Raw genomic sequence first — 20,648 nt, forward strand, 5'->3', positions numbered from 1 at the left:
AGACCAATATAATGAGAGTGAAGATATATGCACATCCTGGGGAGGACTAATGCCCTCAAATACAGGGAATTGTATCTCTCAAGAGAAATGGTGGCTCCCAGTGAATTAGGGCAGTTGAGCATGTCAAGCCCTCAACACTGTTGCAATTATCTCTGAACATGGCCCTTCAAGCAATGAAGATTGACTGTCACTGTGGGCCCTAAGGGGAGGGCGAAAGAGGTATTGAATAGATGGAACCAATGTAACTGTGTGGGCAATAGATGTTTTCCACAAGAGTACGCAAGGATGGATATAAGACATGTAAAATTACACCAAAAATATATAGGGACTGATAGGCTAAAATGTAAATCATAATGTAAAACTTAGGATAACTTAAAATTTAGATATTTGTATAGTCTAAAATGTAAAACACAATGTAAACACAAATATTACCTTATTTGAAAGCTACTGTCTCAATATTTGCACATCAGTTTCAGTAAATATAGTATGAATCCTTAAAAAGATTATTGCTGTGGAAGGGAAAAGGTTTTATGTTGGATATGTGGGAGTACTGTATATTGTATATATGAATTACTGTGATCTAAAACTTGTGAAGATAAACTTAATAATTAGAAAAAAGAAAAGAAAAAGATAAGACATAGACACTGAGGAAAAGATGGAAGTAGTTGCCTTGCCAATTTGCATACAGGGCAACAGTTATTGCAGTGATGGAAGGCAAAACATCAAAAAAAAAAAAAGCTTTTGCATTTTTAAATTTTTTGATACCCCAATTTATTTTTACCTTAATTTTTCCAAATTAATATGTATTCTATATCTAACCTTTAAACTCATCGCTAGATTCCATTTTACTATTAATGGAACCTGGCAATATATTGGGCTACACTTTTCCAGAAGTTTTGGATCACAGAGAGGTTCAACAATGGCAGTGGAGGAGCACTGGTGTGGGATGTTATTGACAGTGGACACATGGTTGGCAGGGAGTTCTCCAGGGCATATATCCAGGGTACATAAAAATGTTTGGATATTTTCATAGTGGATACAAGTAAAAACAACAACAAAGGGGGTGCTGAGTTTTAGCAAGGGGAGCTCTATCATAGTCCCTAAAGGAACAGCAGCAATCCCCCAAGTGTGATGGCAATGACCAAAAAAGAATGAAGGTCCAACAATAAGCCCTTGAAAATAAGGCTATGCTTGTGAGCCTGTGCACCTGAAATAAGAGCTGCAGGGTGCCTAAGAGTTACCTCTTGAGAGACTCCGTGTTGCTCAAATATGGCCAGGTCGAAGCCAAACTCAGCATGTAAATGCATTGCCTTCCCCCCAGCATGGGACATGATTCCCAGGGATAAGCCTCCCTGGCGCCAATGTAACTAGATGTAACTAGATGTAGCTGATGATGTAACTGAAAAATGACCTTGAATAATAGGGTCAACTCGGTCCAGCAGAATATCTCAGTCTACATATAATACCAGGAGTTAAAAATGCTTTTTGACCTGAATCAAGGGGGAAATGGAAAGAACAAATGAGTTTATATTGCTTTGAGTCTCCAAAAAGAGCCAGGAGGTTATCAGAGGGGTTGCCCTTATGCACACCTCAGCAGAGTCCCAGAGATAGATAAAGTAGATACAACCCTGGGTTTTGGTTCTTCTGAGGGCTACAGAGACCCACAGGGTCTATGGACATGGCAGATGGAGTTCTGTGCCATGTGAGTTGGCCCTTCTTTGGAGTAGGTGTTTCTGTGTGATGGAGCTGGACTCAGAAGTGATCTTTTTTCACAAGCCTCTCCTGTTACTTTTACCAAAAATGTATTTGGTGCTGGGGTTTAATATATACCCAGGGGACCTGAATCTCTGGACTGACCATATGATAGCCAGGCCCTGAACCTCAAAAGACTTCAGCTTCTCCACTCTGGATTATTGGACTTACCCCTCCCAGCTAACATGGAGTTGAAGAAGGTCAACCACCACACCATGGAGCCAAGAGTGCCTACAACTGAAAGCAGGAGGATTGCATCCAGCATCCATGTGGAATCTCAGCCCCCTCTTGATATAGATGTGGAGTGGACACAACCATTCCAAGGTCCACAGGATGGAGGAATAGAACATGGATTAGAGTGGACTTACTGATATTCTATTCATGAACTATTGTGATTAGTAAACGAAGAAAATGTGGCGTTGGTGTGGAGAAAGTGGCCGTGGTGGTTGCTGGGGGTGGAGAATGGCAGGAAGAGATGGGATGTGGAGGCATTTTCAGGACTTGGAGTTGTCCTGAGTGATGCTGCAGGGGCAGTTACCGGATATTGTATGTCCTCCCATGGCCCACTGGGTGGAACTTGGGAGAGTGTGGCCCATGATGTGGACCATTGGCCATGATGTGCAGTGGTGCTCAGAGATATATTCACCAAATGCAATGAATGTCTCATGATGATGGAGGAGATTGTTGCTATGGGGAGGGGGGGAGTAGGGTGGTGGGTATATGGGGACCTCATATTTTTTAAATGTAATATTAAAAAAAATAAAGACCAAAACCAAACAAAACAAAACAAAAAAAAAACAAAAACAAAAATCTTCCAGGTAAGATTTTTCTGTCAATCTAGATTATACTAATATGATAAATTAAACTTAAGTATATATTTTTAAACCTCCCAGGTAAATCTAAGACACAGTGTGTTGTCATTCTTTGCCCTCAATGACTTTACCCCAGGGGTTATAAGAGGTTGGTATAAAACACATGTGGTAGTTTTTCCTGTGGGTGTTCAAACATGGCAGCTTTGTTTTGTTTTATTTGAGGTACCCAGGGCTGGGGATTGAAACCAGGACTGCATATGTAGGAAGTCATCATTGAACCACTTATTCTCATCAGCTTCTGTGAGTTGCTTTCATTGTTGGTTTTGCTTGTTGTTTTATAGTTTTTTCAATGTGACATCAGGAACTGAATCCAGGACTTCCCACGTGGGAGGTGGGAGCTCAACTGCTTGAGCTACATCTGATCCCAGCATTTCTTTTTAATTCTACGAACTCTAATCATTACATCCATCCATTGACTAGAAGGACATTTGATTCTGAGGGATTTGTTAAAAAGTATTTTTCAGAATGATTCAGAGAAATAATTTTTTTCCGTATCAGAACACATTCCTTGCTTTTCAAAATTCCTCCATTGAAATATTTTCCAACCACTTACTCGAACCCTTAAAATGCTCTTTTACTTTAAATCTGCTGCCCTCATTCCCTTCATTGGATGGATTATAAAAATATGGCTCCTCAATATACCAAAATTCATAGCAGCTCTATCCAATAGAGATATGAGTTACTCACATAATTTTTAATTTTATAGAACATACATTAAAACAAGGAAAACAAGTAAAGTGATATAAAAATATTTATACATATATTATTAACCCATTTTATCCAACATATAATCATATCCATATGTGTCAACAGCCACATTTCAGTGCTCAAAGGATACATATAAACTAGTGGCTGCCATATTGAACAGCACAGATATAGATCATTTGTTTTCTAGAAACTTCTAGTGGACAGTGGTGTTCAGGATGTCCTTGGCAATGCTTGGATTTATGGAAATACTGAAATACTCCATTTCTTTAACCTTGGTATTAGAAATTATTTCTAAGACTGCTACTCCTAAAGAATAGTATTGCACCCTGACAGAATATCTTCTAATTAATAAGAACACATTTTATTAGCTTCCGGTAGTTCTTAACTTGGGACAATTGTGCCCCACAGATCACATGTGGTTTTGTTGCCACATTTTTCTTTTGGTTTTCACAATGAGCAAGGATGTGTTACTGGCAACTAAACTCTGTGTATAATGCTGCTAAAAATCCTACAATGCACAGGTTAGCTCCCACAGCAAAGAACTGTCTACCCCAAAAACATAGTTATCAGTATAGGCAAGGTTGAGAAACCCTGGTTTAGATCATGCTAGTCAGAAGTGTTTGTATAACTGCGGGTATCTCTCTATCACTTTAACCAATACTAAGGAGTCAATGTGTATCCCGATGGCATGTTGTCACAGACTCCCTGGCTGAAAAAGGAATACAGATCTTCTATATGCATCAAAAAATGAAATGAACCTACTGAGAACTGTTCCCTAAAACGTCGTCCTGTTTATGCAACTGTTTCTCCCAAAAATATGTTTCTCCATGACTGCAAATACGTATTTTCAGAACATTGTTCTGAAAAGAACTAAAAACTGTCCTGGGACCATCTAAAGCTAGAAAATTGCCTTTCTTTTTTAAAAATTTTGGCCAGAAAGTATAACAGTAATACAGGACAACCTCATTCCAATAAAACTTTTCCTATGCAATACATCTAAGCACATATCCATACAAGAATTATGATTCATCAGCTTACTTGAAGCATACATCATCCCTTATTAATCCTATTAAAGTATATTATGCATTTTCATTCCTTTGGAAGCCTGACAAATGTCTGAAGCCCATTTGTTTGCAGTTGAATGGAATTATATACATCAAATCAAATTAATCACTGATTCTCTTTATTTATATTTTATGTATTTTGTATTTCTTAAGTTTGCTTACCTCGAATTTGGAGACTTTTGAAAATACACAAGTATAATTTATATAGTGGTGATTGTGAATTTTACATCTCAGATAGAAAATCTTGAATAATTTATGTGTAATCTTATAATTTCCCCTTCTGAATGTAGAACCACAACTCAGTTGTACCCCTTTGCTTTCATTGTATACTATGTACAGTCAATTTTACTCTATTTAGTCAGGATATATTATTGTTTTATCAATAATCAGGAATTCTGTAAGAGTAAAAAATCAGGAGAAGACATGGAAGTACTTAGATTGAATTGAAATTATTAGGTCAAAGTGAAATTTTTTGCTATTTTTGCTGGATATGCATTGTATTTCATTTTCAAAACCAAGTCACAGTCTCAGTTCTCAAAAGGGTTGTCTCATTGCCACAAACAGAAAACTCAAAGCTAAGAAAAAATAGTATCTGGTTCTATCATAATTGTTTATACAGTCTCCTAGGAGAACAAGATGGAGAAATGATTTGACTTGGTATATCAGGAGAGGTTCCTGTAGGTATAAACAATTGGTAAGGACCTTGAGCTTAGTGGAGGTTCTGTTGGTTAATCCATCAGGTTTAAAGGTTTCCAGGCAGAGAAAGAAGTCTGAGCATATACCTAAAAATTTAAACTGCTGTAATTATAAATATATTGTGTGGATCAGGTAGTCATGATGCCCTTAGGTATCAAGAAACCAAAGTTTCCAGAACTGAGCAGTGACATGATCTGATCTGTCTTGGACCTCCCTCATGGACATTACTGAATATTGTATTCCCGTCCTGGGAAGTCCTGCCACATCACCTGATAAAGCAGCAAGAATCTCCTAAGTTCATGGGCAGTTCCTAGTGAAAGAAAACAGATCATTATGCTTATGCCAGCACTTGATATTGATGATCGTGTTTATGAAGCTTTTCTTATGAAACTGAAACTTAACCTAATAATATATTTTGCCTAAGAGTTACCTCTTAAAAGCCTCCTTGTTTCTCAAATGTGGCTTGTAAACCAAATTCCATATGTAAATGCTATCCCTTCAACCACCATGTGATTTGGCTCCTGGAGATAAGAATTCCTGGAACCAAGGCATTATTACTAAGCACCAACTAGTGACGCATTTGGAAAAATATATTGACCAAAAGAGGTAAATGTTAAATAGAAATGAGTATTTATGTCCAAGAGATTTCAAAGTGAGTCAGGAGTTCATTCCAGAGGTTATGCTTATGCTTGTCTCAGAGGATCTCATTGACTGGTACAGTAATTTGTCTCAAGCAAGGGGGCTCCTGAGGGCAGTAAAAACATCTAGATACTATAGACAGGGCAGACAAGCTCAGGAATTTGGCAGCCTGTTACTGGGCCTTACATTAGTACATATGCTTCCCAATGTAAAAGATTTTGACAAATTTATAGTTTTTATACACACTGTTTTCCTGCCCTTTTATTTAAATCTATAATTAACACTATACCTGTCAAATATATGTCCTGGGACATATACCTGTCAAAAATATGTCCCAGAAACCTAAGTTTTTGGTCTGTTCATCTGCCAGTTGAGCCTTGAATGTCAGCAGAGATACCATACCTTTTCTCCAGATCATTGGACTTGGCCAGGATAACTAGCAAAAAGACACTCATCCCCCAAAACAGTATCTACAACAGCAAGTAAGATATTTCCATCATATCTAATCATATCTAAGACCCCTGTCAATTAGAAACAGAGTGTACACCATTATCCCCCAACTCTCAAGACTGAAGAATTAACAAATATAAGGGGGGAATGCAACTATGGACTAAAGTAAATTTATTGTTATTCTAGAAATGGTAGAACTTGTAACTGGTATAAAGGCAGGGGCCACCAGGGTTTCCAAGGGGAGGGAGAGGGAAGTGTAATATAGGGCCTTTTTGGGACATTGGAATTGTCTTTTATGACAAAGCAATGACAAATACAGGCAACATCTGTCAAAACCTATAAAATTGTGTGTTGTAAAGTATAAAGTATAATGCAAACTATAGACCATGGTTAGTAGCAATGCTTCAGTATGTGTTTATCAGTTGGAACAAAGTTACCACACTAGTGAAATATATTGTTAATGGGGATAAGTGAAGGAGGGTGAGGTAGTGGGGTATGAGAAGACCCCTATATGTTTGATGTTTCATTTATGTAATCTAAAGCTTCTTTCAAAATGAAATTTTGAAAAAAATTGAATGGAGATGAAAAGCATGGCTCAGAACAGGGAAACAGAAAGCATCATTGTAAACATTGACACGGTAACACCTAGGGTTTTGCTGTGAGATGACCTGATGCATATTTAATCTTTAAATAATTAAATAGTATTAAATGGTCTAAAATTATCACTCACAAACTAAGACCCATTCAAGCTTAGAACAATTGTAGAATAAAGACCAAAATAAGTGGAAAATTATTTTAACATCCAATGAAACCCTGAAATTTCACTTGAGGTTTTACTAAGATGGTGAATGGATTTGTGGTTGGATGGATGGATGAATGGGTACTTAGACACTGTGCAATTCATAAACTGTCTAAATACCTTAGTTAAAGCAGGAATATTTTATATCCTAAATGAACAGAGAGTGAATATTAGTAAAACCAAAATTTTACAACACAAGAATATATTAAAATTAATTTAGATGAGATTTTTAAAACACCATTGAATTTATTAAAGCTTAAGCATGAATAACACACAAATATATAAAATTAACATTCATGAAATAGAATATCCAGATTTAATTTTGTTTGCAAAATAAATTTCCTCCCACAGGTCAAAACAGCGTTTATTTGCACTGGCTGCAAGCAATGCTGTGTGAGATTTGTGAACAATCAAAAAAAGAAATATCTGAAAAATCAATCCACTTTTACTTGATATCAAATGTATAAATTATATCAGATTTTGGATGATCATTTTAAATTAAAATTATTAAAATAATACATACATTGTTAAAAGTTGTAGATCTGCATGTTAAGGGGAGGTGGGATATGTTAGATTTCTCTGTTTGGGTTTTGTATTATTTTTGCAACTGTACCATGAGCATGGGATTATTTCCAAAAATTAAACAATAAAATGAACATAATAAAAGACTGAAAAAGGGCAATTTATGTAATTGTTATTCTTTCATTATGATACCATCTATATTTCCATAATTCAAAAATTAGGTGAATTAATAATAAAAATCTAAAAGGTGGGCACACCTGGACAATGCATCCTGTCCTCTTTGCCCACTCTCCCAAGCCTGTCATTCCTGTGGAAGCCTTTGGTGAGCTTGGGTCAAGGGTGACCCCATTCTAAATGACTTTACCCAAGGTTTGGGAGAGAAGGAGCTGTTGCTGGAGCTGATTGTTCCAGGTCATTAGTTAGGTCATAACTGCATTCCAGGAAGGATGCTGGCATGAATCTATCAATCTTTGCCTCAGTATTTCCTACTTGGTGTTGTTTGTGTTCTGAGAAATGGTGCTCAGGGTTTTCTGCACCTCTTCCTCAGATCCCTATTCCATCCTGCCTCAAAGAGTATGGTATAGACCTGGGTTGCACATCCAGTTGCAGACTCTGGCCATCTTTTCTACAGAGCCCATAATTCCCACAATGTCACCCAGGGCTACAGAAAACAGGACCTGAGTTTGAAACATTATAGCCAAATAATGACAAATTTTAGAATTGTATGGTTTTCAGTTTGCCCTCATGAAACATGAGGATTTGACATATGCCTTTGCTTTGGATTTGAAGTGATGATAGTATCCAGCAGATACCAGCAAATAATGACCAAAGGACATGAAAGACCATTTACTTTAATCACCTAAATGTAACCTACTCCTACACCTAATCTACTCCTACAGTGCATTTCCCCAATGCACTCTTAATTTTTCATTCTCCCTCCATATACCTTGATCACCTATCATTTATATAAAACCATATAGAAGAATTTTTGTAGAGAACAAAAAAGTTAAAATAAAGAAAACCTATCATTTTTTATAACATCAGAAAAAATGAAATTGTAGGACTATAAAAAATTCCTTGAAATATTAATTCTTTAATTGGAAAAAAACAAAACAAAACAAAAACAGGACCTTGACTAGTTGACTGACTATAAGAAAGCCACTTGAGGGCTGATTTACCAAACTTCTAACCATGGACCTTAGCAACTGAAAGAAAAACATTTTTTAAAAATTTAATGTTTAATACAAATTTAAAAATACATAAAATATAGTCTATTTTATGTGTAACAGTAATTTATGTAATGTGTCTCCTACAATTCTAAGTTAGAATGGATATACAGAATGGGCATTTCATGGAGAATGTTCTTAAGCAAGAAAGCTTATTGATGATGAGACATCTGCTTAAAATATCATTCAATCTCCCCATGAACCTGGGGTAGAAGGGGCCAACACTGACTCTGAATGCCCTGACATCCAGGACAGCTCCCTCTTGGATGTTCCCTGGATTGCTTTCTGGCAAATGCCAGGAATCAGACTTCTCACAAATAATCAGATCAGGCCTGGCCCTAAACAGAGGGCCACACTTCTGATGCAAAAATATGACACCAGACACCACAGCTAGTTCCCTAGAACCAAGCCAGTCCCAAGTCTTGCACTCAGTTTAGAGAGATAAAAGCTCCTTTGAAGAAGTGACAGTGGACTAGTGACTGCAATTTTAAGAAAGACTTTTCTGAAGGTATAATACATTTCTTTGGTATTATTATTTTTTACCCTTTTCCATTAGAATTTTACTCCAGAACAAAGAGTTTACAACAAAACTGGTTTTAAACCCAATAAAACTCATTTCCCTAAGGGTCACAGCTCCATCTTCCTGAATCAGTGCTTCTACCCACAAACTAGGGAGTAGTAGCTCAGCTGTGAGTTGGCAGTACACTGCATCTTTTTTATCCCCGCCCCCCACTTGGCTTTTGGCTTGCTGTCTGCTCTCTGTGTCCATTTGCTGGGTGTTCTTCTGCGTCTGTATTTATTTTTATTTATTTCCATGCCCCCCTTGTGGCTTGCTTGCTGTCTGCTCTCTGTGTACATTCTCTGCATGCTCTTCTGCATTTTTGCTTGTCTCCCTTTTTGTTGCATCAACTTGCTGGGTCCAGTACTTGCGAGCATGTGACACTCCATGGCACTTGTGGGCTGGGTGGCACTCTGTGGCACTTGCGGGCCAGGCATGACTCTTTGGCACCTGGGTTGGCACATAGACAAGCCTGCCTTCATAAGCAAGCCCCTGGATGTGAACCCAGGACCTCCCATATGGTAGGTGGGAGCCCAACAGATTGAACCACAGCCACTTCCCAGTCCACTACTTTATTTTCCTTTTTTTCTTTATTTTCTTTTAAATGTTACATTAAAAAAATATGAGGTCCCCATGTACCCCCAACCCCCCCTACCCCACTCCTCCCATATCCACACTCTTGGAGCTGATGCCAACAGTGGGAAACATCTGAGAGGGAGGGAATTTAAATAACCATCTATATCCTAAGGTGATACAGAGCTTACCCTGTTATGAAAAACAGAGTAGTGTCATTTCAGGAGTGTCTCTACCATTGCTTTGCATTTGAAATGATGTCCATATTCAGCGTCTTTGCTCAGACTAACATGAAAATCATTTTATCTCCTGAACCCAGTGGTGGGACACTGGCAAGAATCCAGCAGCACCTAGTGACCATAGATAATGCAGATAAAGATGAAGAGAGGGAGTGTGGTTTATCCACACAGACAACATGCTGTGTTTTCACCACCTATGGCTCCATTGTTGGAACATTTGGGCAAGAACATTCTATCCAGGCCAAATCTGAGGGGTCGGTGTTTGAGGTTTTATCTGGAAGAGGCTGGATTTAACCCTTAAAGAATAAATAGCATCATTGATTGGGATAGCATGGTTGGAAAGAAACTCTGCAGGGCATGCATATAGGGTATATAAATGTGTTTGGATATTCTTTGGGTGTTGTCATAATAGGCAGAGTTACCTATGACAACTGAGGGAGCACTAAATTCCTAGCTGGGGGATCTCTGTTGCATTCCCCAATGGAAGAGCAACAATCCTCCAAGTGCAAGGGCAAAGACTGGAGAAGAAGGATGGTCCAGTGATGGGCCCTTGATACTGATGACTATGCTTAACAGCCTGTGTGCTTGAAATTTCAAGTAGGCCTAGAGGTGCAGGGTGCCTAATAGTTACCTCCTGAGAGCCTCCATGTGGCTCAAATGTGGCCACTCTCTAAGCCAAACTCAGCATGTAAATGTGTTACCTTCTTCCCAGTGTGGGACATGACTCCCGGGGATGAACCTCCCTGGTGCATAGGGATTACTGCCAAACACCAGGTGGTGATGCAAGTAGAAAAAGATCTTGAATAAAAGGGGGAAATGGTAAAGACAAATGCATATGGTCAAGAGACTTCAAAATGACTCAGGAGGTCATCAGAAGGGTCACACTAACACACATCTCAGCAGGATCCCAGATACAGCAAAAGTAGATACAACCCCAGGTACTGGTACTCCAGTGCTATGGAGTACCAGGGCTATGGAGAAATATAGGATCTATGGTCATGGAAGATGGCTCTGGAGTTCAGTGCCTTGCCAGTGGGCCCTTCCTAAGGATTTGTGCTCTTGAGTGTGATGAAGTTAGACTTGGATGTGACCTCTCTACACATGTCTTTTCTGTCATTTTTAGTGAACCTGTGGTTGGCACTGGGGTTGGTGTATGCTCAGGAGACTGGAATCTCTGGACTATCTGTGTGCCAGCAGGGGCTCTGAGCCTCAGGAGAGTTGCAAAACTTACTCTGTGAGTCATTGGATATACCCGAGTCAGCTAATAGGGAGGTGACGATGGTCAAACACCACGCCAGGAAACCAAGAGAGTCTACAGCTGCAAGTAAGAGAATTCCATCTATTAGCCATATGTAATCTAAGCCACCTCTCAACTTAGAGGTGGAGTGGACAGGATGGAGGAATAAAGTATGGATTAGAGTGATCTTACTGGTGTTCTACTATAGAAATATTGTGACTCTAGCAATGGAAGAAATTGTGTCATTGATGTGGAGACAGTGGCCACAGGAGTTGCTGAGGGCAGGGAGAAGGAAGATGTGTTATATGGGGGGCATTTCCAGGACTTGGAGTTGTCCTGAATAATATTGCAGGGATAGATGCAGGACGTTATATATCTGGTTACCCCACTAAATGGACTGGGGGAGAGTGTAAACTGCAATGTAAATTAACTATAATCCATGCAGTGCAGCAGTGCTCCAAAATGTATTCACCAAATGCAATGAATGTGCCACACTGATGAAAGAGGTTGTTGATGTGGGAGGAGTCAGGGGGAGTGGGGAGTGTGGTATATGGGAACCTCTTATATTTTAATGTAACATTTTGTGTGATCTATGTATCTTTAAAAAAAGACAATAAATATTTGCTAAACTAAAAAAAAGAGAGTAAGTAACAACTCACAGTGACTGAGGTTTACTATGTAAAAGGCATTGTGCTAAGCACATAACATTTAGTCCTCACTAAGGTACACCTTTGTATAAGGTCTCAAAGGTAGTAAGTGGCAAGGAAAACTGGGGCTGGAACCAAGTTCTGTGTGACTTGAGCTCTTGGCTACCCTTACACACCAAAATTGCACCTTAGGAAATGAAGAAAGAAGAGTGAGGAATGAGAGCCAGTCAGAGACTGTTTTCAGAAATTAGGAGACCCTAACAATCACAATGATTGCCAATCACAGTGATTGAGGGGCAGCAACTCAAGAGTGGGGATGCTTTTCAGAGCTGCCAACTCCCCATCCCAGCTTGATTCCCCACTCTTGAGAATAAAAGTCTTTTGTGTGGGCTCAGGACCCCAGAATTCAGACTGCTGTCTTGTTTCCCAGAATTTTGCTTAAAATTCTAGTGTTGAGTGGGCAGGGGGATTTTCTGATTTGGGTGAAAATGAATATGCCACAGTCTTCTACCAACACTTGTACTTTCCCTCCTTCCCAAGTTGTGTCTGGTGATGTCTGATGCCAAGCACATGAGGGTGCCCAAGGGAGTGCTATGCTGTACCTTTGCACCACAGCTTAGCAGGGAGGTGACAGGCCACACTGTGGAGATCCAATTTCTTACCACAAGTCAACCCAGAGTTCCAGTTCATAGAGAAGGGGTATAGACATGTTTTATTTAAAGGCCTAACGCTATTAATTCATGACATATTTATTTTGAATCCAAAAATGACTCTGGAGGAATTCAGCAATAACAGTTATAGAACTCTATCCTCAAGTCACTGAGTTGTGATAAGGAAATTTCTAGAATATGGGAAACTGACATGCCCACCTCCACCCCCACAACCAGGGAGGGAGACAGTACCCCTTTAGATGGCTCAGCATGGTAACTGCCAATTTGGTGGCTAAGGGAAGGCTAGGCCCAGTCTGTTAAAAACATTCCCCAATCGTGCTAGGCCATGGAAAATAGTACACTTGACATTCCCATAGTGTATATAAAATGCCATTAGCAAAAGCCATGTGAAGCCAGGAGAAAGATCCAACAACAGCCCAGGAGAGAAGGGGCTATGCTGTGGGCAGAGGGGAATAAGAGGAGAGACATCAGCCCCAACTCCTCTGACCAAATGGGTGGGATGTCTGAACTGTGCTCTCCAGACCCTACTTCCCACAGACTTCCCTCACAAGCCAGGGATACCCTCTCTTCACTCACTCCTACCTGACCCTGCATGCCCTGCTCTTCCTCTAGTGCTTTAGGCCAGGTTCTCAAGCATTACTGGTCCTCAATATACTAGTTTATGTCTGTACAGCTGTCAGGCTCTCTGTCCTCAGGAACACCTGTGGACTGCTAGCCTCCTGCTGTTCCCACAGCACCTGCACCATCCAGGAGCGCTCCATGGCCATCGGGGCCTCTTCTGCTGATGAGTGCTCATGCTTACCCACGAGGATCTTGTGCAGCAGCTGCAGGGTCAGGTTCTTGAGAGAGAACCAGGTTGTGCATGGATTCTGAGTGGGCAGTGGATTTTGTTCCTGAAGGGCAAGGAGGTGGTACAACAAGTGATGTACAATGACTTCAAGACCCTCAAGTATGTCTGCCTTCATAGCCAGGCCTGGGACATCACTAATGCCCCAACATTATATGAGGTAATACTTTTGCAAACAAAAAGTATTTGAAACTATATCCACTCACTCCATAAAGATTAATATTGAGCCAAATACTCAGTATTAGAAATTCTCATCCTAATTCTAAATCTTATCTTCAACAGACATAACATTCAATATCTAACATAGAACTATGGTAATATTTTCATTATATTAATAGGGAAAAACACGTTAGGATGTTTGAGGTAATCTCTCCATATTCTCAGAAAAATCTTCCATAATTAAAACAAGACATGATTGAGTTAAAGATAAGCAGCAGGATGTGAAGAAAGTAGGGAGAGGGACCCTCTATTTTAAAGTATCATGTAGATAGATCGCCCTCTAGAACATAGCTGTCATTGGGAATATCTGTAGTTAAAAGGAGAACCATGGTGAAAAGAGGTGAGTCCAGACTTACGTGTTTGTTTTGTGACTTCTCAAATTTAAGAAGGCAAGGTCTGGGGAATGGAGAAAATTAATAATTCTGCCAAATGAATGCCAGGTTCAGTGTGTGTCCTTGGAGACTCTTGGAACTCCTGTTCCAGAAGCAGTAGGCAAAATCTAGATTTCAATAGTCTTGTAAGAGAAATGAATATTCATCATTTTTCTTAATCAGTACACAAGATGGGCTTTTCTCCCAGGGGTGAATTGAGTTTCCACTGTTGATTCTTTAACACTGCAGGTGCTGTTAAAGATTTTTACCACAGTAGGGTTGGACGAGCTTGGAGATTTGGAGCATCTCCAAGTCCACACCAATTATTTCCCAGAGAAATACAGTACAATCTACAAATATAATTATCCATTTTTTGAGTAGACACATAAGAAAAGGTTTAAAAAATTTGTGGTATTTATTTTTGTATCTAAATTATTATCATGTCAACATGTTATCAATTTTGTAAGTTTTTAATGAAACAATTCACATTTTCTTTTCTTAATAGATCTTCAAAATCTATGTCTAATTTACTCTTTCAAAACATTTTAATTCAGAAATGCCCCATCTCAAGAGCTCAATGTCCTCATATGTGTGGAGGCCTCCCTATTGGACATTCCAATCTAGAATCTTCCATCTCCTCCAGTTAAAACCTAATGATGAATTCTTTCCTTCATTCCAACCAGTCTTTCAATTAGCAGTATTTCAGGGTCATGAGTTTCACATTTTTGTTTGTATTTATAATTTATCTCCCTTACCTAATACTTGGGATGGTAGTTTTTCAAGCCATGAAATTAAAGAGCCCATAATAATATTGTCATTGAACTCATGGAAACTCTGTTATTATGCACATTTCTCCCCTGAGGGTGTCTATGACTGAAGATGTTAAGGAAGCAAGTAGATGTCCTATCTTCCTGATTTATCTTGACAAACCCATGTACATGAAGTGAAGTGTGGATACATCTACTGATTTCACTGCATTAATTCACTGCAGAAGGAGTCCCATGGGGGAGGGCTTACTGTGCCCATCCTGCCTTAAGGTTTCTTGGAAGAAAGACATCAGGTCCATTTGCCAGCTCAGTAGGTGAGGGGGGGCTGGTTTATAAGGTAAAAAACCTGGACCCCAACCTGAGAGCACTTCTAAAAATGAACCCAAAAATGTTGCAGCTCCCATGGAAGGAGTCTATAAAGCCTACCCCCTTTCCCACAAAATGCTCACCATTACATATGGGCACGTTTTATGTTCACCAAGCAACAGTTATAATTACCTCTGATTATATATTAGATCAACTGAAGATTTGAAGGAAAAAAAATATTTAGGTCATGACCTAGCCCGGTACTGTCCAATAAAGCAGACACTGCTGGCTATTGACCACCTGAAGTGTGACTACTGCTACAAGTGAAATTAATATTTTTTGGAATTATTGTTTTAAATAAAAAAGTTGCATAACTCAATGACAGATACAAGCCATTATACATCTTGTTGAAACCTATAAATTGTCCAGTGCAAAGCATAAAACATCATGTAAACTGTGGACCATGCTTAATAGCAGTGCTTCAATATATTTTCATTAATTGTAACAAATTTGCCACACTAATGAAAGATGTTGTTGGTTGGGATGTGTGGGGGACTCCCTATATTTTTAAGTAAAATTTATGTGATCTAAAGCTCCTTTAAAACTAAAGAAAATATTATTGTACAAAAAGTTGTTGGAACAATTTTACAGGTATCTTTTTAATTTTAAAAAATGTGACCACTGGAAAATTCAGTTACAAATGTGGCTTTCGTGATTCTATTTGGCAGCAATGCCTAGACTATAGTTTCACAAAACTTGAATAAATATTCAGTTACGAAGCATTTAAAAAGTCCGTCGATGATTCTGACCCACAGTGGTTTATCACAGTACACAGAAATTCTGCATGATGGACAGCCTTGTAGACTGAGGGGCACTTGTGGAGTTAGGGCCAGAGTGCATGCCACGCACATTGCTTACTGACCCGATGCCACGGGAAATACTTCCTGTCTCCATGTTACAGTTTAACTCTGATTTCTTTTGTGATCCAATCTGGAAACAGGTTTATTGGTAAAGTCAATTTCCTGTGCTCATCTGTACGTATAATGTGCTAAATCTGGAAGCCAGGGCAGGCCTAGCAGATTCCAGAACCCAGGAATATATGATAATCCATCTTCCCCAAAGTATCAGAATGAGACTCATTTATAATTTTCTTACACATGGTTCTTCTGCCCATTTATTTCACTTCTAATTACTACTATACCCATTAAATATATGTCCCAAAGACTTCAATCTTATAGATGTTCATATGCTGGGTGAGCTCTCAATCTCAGCACAGTTACAGCCAACACCTACTCTCCAGTTCATCAGACAAAACCAAGACAACTAACAAAAGGATGATAATGGACAATGCCCAACCGAAAAAACAGAGAGTATCTAAACCTGCAAGCAAGACAGTTCCATCCATTTGCCCCATGGGATCTAGCTCCTCTCAGTCAGAAGAGTGGGCAGCCCATCCCCAAACCCTCATATTAGAAGTATGAACAAAGTGGGGAATTCAACTACTGACCAAAGTAGACTTACTATTCTAGTAAGAGAAGGACTTGTAGCACTAATATAAAGAGGTTCTGAGGGGAGGGAGAGGGAAGAATATGTGTAACATGGGGCATTTTTGAGAAGTTAGAAATGTTCTGCATGTTATTGCAATGAGGGATACGAGCCATTGTATATTTTCTCAAAAAACAAAAACAAAAACAAAAATTATCAGCAAACCCAAAATACAAGGAACCATCCTCAGACTGAACAAGGATGTCTACAAAGATAGTACATATATAATTATGCTTAACCAGGAAAGACTAAATAATGCTCTCTATTATCTGTAATATAATGAGACAAGGATATCTCTCATATTTCACATATTGTTAACAAATTTAGCCAGTGCAAAAAAGCAAGAAATTGAAAATAAACACAGTTTTCAGTTGGCATGATTGAAAATCACAAAAAATAAATTTTTAAAGTTCCGAGAAGTAATAAATAAGTTAAGCAATGTCATAGGAAACATAATCAATGTATTAAAATCAATTGTCTTTGTACTGACAAGGTCAAAAGGAAACAAATTTGAAAGCCGTTATATTTTATAATCACACTAAAATACAACCCAAGCTTATAGCACAGGCCTTAGCAAATTGTGTCTGAAAACTGTTTGCCAACTAGCTGAGTGAGACCAGGGGAGGGAAACAAGGGCCAAATTAAAGAAATTCTTGTATATGATGATGAATCTTTCCTTCACCATGACAGTAATGAGAAGTGAATGAATGTTTCTAAAGTGAGTAAATCTTCTGCCGTGCTAAAATATTGAACACTGCTCTAAATATTTATAAGCCTTATCATCTGGGATAAATAGCAATGAGGAATTTCTTTCAGTATTATTTTATTCAACTTACATTCATATAGAGCTTATTATGTACCAGAATTTGTTCTAAAAGATTTATAAATGTTTATTTAGTTTTCTGACTAGCCCTAGAGATTTGCTCTGTCTGTACCTTAAAAAGAGAAAACAGGCACAGGAAGGCAGTATAGGAGCAGAGAGCTTCTATGTTATTGATGGTAAATTAGAATCAATATAAACTTGATTTTCATAGATTTAGGAAGTTCAATGCAAGCACCATTGTATCTACATTGAGAATATCTAAAACCTATGCACAAAAGAATTCAAAATGGTTCAGGGCAAAAGGCAGTAATGTAGGGAATGAGGGACAATAAAATTAACAATCATACAAAATAATTAGCAAAATGCCAGATATGTCCTGATTTACATGCAATTACTTTAAATCAAAATCGATTAAACATTCCAGCCAAAAGATAGACACTGACGGAATGTCAGCAAAACATGCACATTTTATCAAAGACACAAACTGGTTGAAGTGAAGGATTGGAAAGACAATACCGTACAAAGAGGAACCAAATAGGACCTAGGGTAGCTAAACTAATATCTCCAGAAAATCAGGAAGACTGTGTTAATGGGGTTACTCTGGAATCTTTTCCAAATAACACACAAAACAAGTGCCATGGAGAGATTCAGAAAAAACATCAACAGTCACTGGAGGCTCAAGACAAATGGAAATTCTGGTTTGTCAAAGAGCACTTTAGCAAGGAAGAGAGTACAAGAGCAGAGGAGGAAAGGCACTTGCTGGTACCACTGATATAACTATTTAAAGCAACATTATGCTGATGTTTGAAAACAACTTTGAAAACTCAGTTTTTTAATTAACCATCAGCTTAAAATTAATGTTTTTAAGATTAAAATGAAAATTTTAAAATGGTTACTTTTAGACACCAAGATAACAATACTTATATTGGACATTGACTCCTCCGCCTAAATTGATTAAATAATTTTCACATAAAATATAATTTCACATCAATATAATTTCTGTCATATTTACAGTGGCCTTTTTCTTTTCTCCCCCTTGTGAGTGGAAAAGTCAATCCTCAAATTCATACAAAATGATGAAAACAATCTTGAAAATGAAGAAAAGATTTGGAATAATTACATGTCCAGATTTGCAAACTTACAACAAAACTACAGTAATGAAAAAGTGTTGCACTAGCATAAGGGTAGACAAATAAACCAATAATAAAGAATTAAGAGCTCAGAAATAAATACTGACAGCAAAGTTCAATTTATTTTTTTACCTACTCATTGTAATCTATTCAGTAGCTGTACAAGTAACACATATACACACACTCCCACTTATGCCATTCCAAATGGTTTCCTATTTTTACTGGACTTTCATTTGAAAACATATCTTCATTTAATAACAATTTATCTTCAAATAATTTTACATCTGTCTAAAATGTGGTAAAATCTGGTAATGCTTTTTTATTTTATTAGATTTTATTTATTTTTTAAAAGATGCATAGATCATACAAAATGTTACATTAAAAAACATAAGAGGATCCCATATACCCATGCCAAGTCCATTCAATGGGAAGAACAGCCTCTTCAACACATGGTACGGGACAACTGGACAGCCACATGACAAAGAATGAAGTTATACACTTATCTCTCAACATATACCTCAAAATTATTCAAGTAAAAATTATGAAACTCTTAGAATATAGTAGAGTGGTACATCTTCACTACCTTCTGTCTGGCAAAGGATTCTTAGATATGACATCAAGCACAAGAATAAGAGAAGGGAAATTACAAACTGAAGGACAGTATACATTTCTGGTACCAGTCCCAGCATAGACAAACCTTGAAAATATTATGCTAAGTGAAATAAGTCATATATAAACTAACACTATATGAAAACATTTTATGAGGTAACTAATATAGGCAATTCCTGGAGATAGAAAATAGTTTTTCAGTGTCTGTGGAAGGACATAATATTCAGTTATTGCTTAATGAGTACAATGCTTTAGTTTGAGGTAATTAAAAAATTTCATAATAGATGATAGTAGCGGTAGCACAATGTTGTGAATGGAATTAATCCCACTGAATTACACATTTAAAAAGGCAAATTTTGTTATTCTCTAACCACAATATTTTAAAAATCTTTAACCCGATGTCCTATGTAAAACCATAATCTCTGCAAAAAACTGTACACAAATGTTTAGAGATTTTTGCATAATCACCAAATATTAAAAACAATCTCTTATGCAGCTCTAAGAATAAATGAAGTAATGAAGTCATAAAGCATATGACAACATGGATGAATGTGAAGGGTTGAGTGAAGCAAGCCAGAAATAAAGAGACAAATATTGTATGATTGTGTTACTATGAGCTAAATATATTGTGTACCTCATTGTATGATTCCATTTATATAAAATGTAAATATAAATCAGTTTATAAAGATGAAATTTGATTCGTGGTTATGTAGGGCTAGGGAATGCTTGCTAAGGGATGTGGAGTTTTACTTTTTAGAGTAATGAAATACTTCTAAATTCTTTGTTGTAATGAATGTATGACTGTGTGATTATACTAAAAGCCATTGATTATACACTTTGGATAGATCATGTGATATGTGAATGTATTTCAATAAAACTGCTGAAAAGATGCATAAATAATTGTGTGGGAATAGCCAGAAATAGAAGGTATGTATGTCAGGGGATTCATTGAGAGATTGAGTGGTTAAAGAAAATATAAATGTCAACTAGTGAATGAATATACAGATAAAATATAAACATACAATACAATATCAGCAGTAAAAAGGAACACAACCTCTTGATAACATGCAACAACATGGATGAATCTCAAAGGATACATACATGATATTTTTGAATTTGAATGGCATTTTCTTGAATAGGCAAAACTCTAAGGGAAGAAAATGCATCAATGGTTGCCAGAGGTAGGGTAAGCAGGGAGAAATTGATCAAAAAGGGCTCAGGGTAATTTGAGGAAGTGATGGAACTGTTCTACATATTGATGATTTGGGTGGTTAAACACAAATAGGTGTTTGTAAAAACTCATTGGAATATACACCAAAGAATGAATTTTAGCATATGTAAATTCTTGTGCAACAAACTTGCATAAATATTTGTATA

The sequence above is a fragment of the Dasypus novemcinctus genome, chromosome 22 (genome assembly GCF_030445035.2).
Source record: "Dasypus novemcinctus isolate mDasNov1 chromosome 22, mDasNov1.1.hap2, whole genome shotgun sequence".
NCBI lineage: Eukaryota > Metazoa > Chordata > Mammalia > Cingulata > Dasypodidae > Dasypus > Dasypus novemcinctus.